General features: G+C 34.6%; 1 non-coding gene across 1 annotated transcript; it reads left to right on the plus strand.

Moving 5' to 3' along the window:
- Positions 1 to 206: 206 nt before the first annotated feature.
- TRNAS-GGA lies at positions 207 to 278 on the plus strand. Its single transcript has one exon. It is a non-coding gene; the product is annotated as a tRNA-Ser (tRNA).
- The last annotated feature ends 2,628 nt before the right edge of the window (positions 279 to 2,906 follow it).

Consider the following 2,906-nt stretch of genomic DNA (forward strand, 5'->3'; position numbering starts at 1 on the left):
AATTTAAAAATAAATATCTGTAGAAAAATACAATAAGATGGTCAATAGAATACTAAGTTTAAAATCATACTTTAGGATAAATTAATGTTGCAGAATTAGAATGGTAATAAAAATTCAAGTAGACAAAATTAATGGTATAAAATTTCCTATTAAATAATAATTTGGTATTAAAAATAAATTAATACTTTTTATTATTTATTTGGGTTTCCCTGGTGGCTCAGAGGTTAAAGCGTCTGTCTGGAATGCAGGAGACCCAGGTTCGATCCCTGGGTCGGGAAGATCCCCTGGAGAAGGAAATGGCAACCCACTCCAGTACTCTTGCCTGGAGAATCCCATGGAGGAAGGAGCCTGGTAGACTATAGTCCATGCAGTTGCAAAGAGTCGGACATGACTGAGCGACTTCACTTTCACTTTCATTATTTATTTATTTGGCTGCACCAGGTCTTGGTTGTTGTATGCAGGGTCTTTAATTGTAGCATGTGGAATCTAGTTACCTGACCAGGGATCAGACCCAAGTCCCCTGAATGGGGAGCGTAGAGTCTTAGCCACCGGATCACCAGGGAAGTCCCCTTGTATACTTTAAATGAATGATGGTGATATAAATTTATTATAGTATTCATGTTCTATTGCTGTCAATACTTAAATAATATCACAGTTTCATTTATCTATGCTAAAATAAAATGTTTACGTGTCAGTTTAGAGTAGAATCATTTTCAGCAATGTATTTTGGAGTAACAGTAATATCTGACCACCTGTGTCTTACTATTTCACTAAGTATAAAATTGGCAACTCTAATAATAATAATAACTTATAACTTAGCTTAAAAATACTTCTGAAATATATTAAATTGAAATGTTCATATAATAAAGTAGGCATTATTTTCTATTTGTAGATAAGGAAACTGGCCATTGGGTAAGAGGCAAATCACTTGCTTGAAATGAAAATGATATGAAAGTTGAAACCAGGACAAAATTCGATCCAGTGTTTTATGTTTGCTTTTTCTACCTACTTCTACCTAAGTGTAAAAAGTGATCTACCATGACAATAACATACCAATTTTGTATAGATCTGCAAGATCTATGCATCTGCATTTCATACATCTACACTATGCATATACATTTCACTGGGGGTCTGAAAACTGTAGATTTTTTGTTCCCAGTTAACAATTCTTTAACAGTTACTATATTGTAATATCATATACTTCCTTGCTAGAACTCTAATATCATTCAATTTTGAACTGTTCTTCTATAATTAGTTTAGGTCACTCTTCCATCTTTTGTTAAAATATTATTAGTGAAGCATCAGTGGATTCAATGTCATCAAATCCAATGAAGTTAAATTATCACTTGTGACTGATAATTCTGAGTAGCAAATTATCTCTGAATTCATCAGGGAGATTAACATTTATAATCACTTTTATAAAAAAATGAAGTCTAAATTATTTCAACCAAGAAAAGTGATAAAATATTTTTTTATTTGACTAAAATGTTGCTGTTGGTTGTAATAGAAGAAAAATGAGTGTCTGAGCTGCCAAGAATATTTGTTACATTGCAACTGTCTTGCTCTCACATTTCCCTCTATTAAAAGGTGTTAGATTCTGCCTTTATTTTAATAACTAGGCAGTCTCAAAGTTTAAATCAACACTTGCAATCAAAAACCTTGTCAATCATTCTGACTTGAAAAGAAAATCTTGAGGATTGTGTCAACCACCATCTAACATTTTGCCTTCAAATATCTGTTAAAGAGTATTATCAGCTGTTCAACTAGCATTTTCAGGGGAAAGAGATAGAACCTACTCTGAGCTCCATGAACTTGTTGATTTAATGTAATCTAATACATAATTTTCAATACCTCAAATATATGCTCCTTCTGAGAAACATGTCCGTGGCTCACAAGATGGCTATTGTTCAGCCTTAAGGTGGAAAACAGTTCTTTAGTTCACTTCCAGACATTTCCAATATTTACATATATGGTACAAGATGCCATATAACCAGAAAATATCTCAAGAAACTTTATTCTATCTCACCATACCAGAAAGTTATGCTTAAAACTTGCCACGTATCTACTTGTGAGAGAATAGAATTTTTAAAACATCATTACTAATTTCCCTAATACTAGATATTATCTATAATGAGCAACCTTCACTCACACCTGAAGAACAGCATCATAATGATGCTTAAGTGTAAATGACATGCCATCTACATTTAATATCATAGATGATTAGTGATGGAAGTGTTTTTGAAGGATACATTATTTTTTAAAAATCTGGTTCCTCTCTTAAACACAAAACACCGGACTTTGCTGCAGATAATGAAGAATATTTTAAAAGGTTATACATATGAGTGAAAAAGTCGGTTTAAAGCTCAACATTCAGAAAACTAAGACCATAGCATCCGGTCCCATCACTTCATGGCAGATAGATGGGGAAACAGTGGTTGACTTTATTTTTGGGGGCTCCAAAATCAGTGCAGATGGTGATTGCAACTGTGAAATTAAAAGACGCTTACTCCTTGGAAGGAAAGTTATGACCAACCTAGACAGCATATTAAAAAGTAGAGACATTACTTTGTCAACAAAGGTCCATCTAGTCAAGGTTATGGTTTTTCCGGTAGTCATGTATGGATGCGAGAGTTGGACTATAAAGAAAGCTGAGCACAGAAGAATTGATGCATTTGAACTGTGGTGTTGGAGAAGACTCTTGAGAGTCCCTTGGACTGCAAGGAGATCCAACCAGTCCATCCTAAAGGAGATCAGTCCTGGGTGTTCATTGGAAGGACTGACTTTGAAGCTGAAACTCCAATACTTTGGCCACTTGATGTGAAGAGCTGACTCATTGGAAATGACCCTGATGCTGGGAAAGATTGAAGGTGGGAGGAGAAGGGGATGACAGAGGATGCGATGGTTGG

The sequence above is a fragment of the Bison bison genome, unplaced genomic scaffold, assembly GCF_000754665.1.
Source record: "Bison bison bison isolate TAMUID 2011002044 unplaced genomic scaffold, Bison_UMD1.0 scf7180017864525, whole genome shotgun sequence".
Classification (NCBI taxonomy): Eukaryota; Metazoa; Chordata; class Mammalia; order Artiodactyla; family Bovidae; genus Bison; species Bison bison.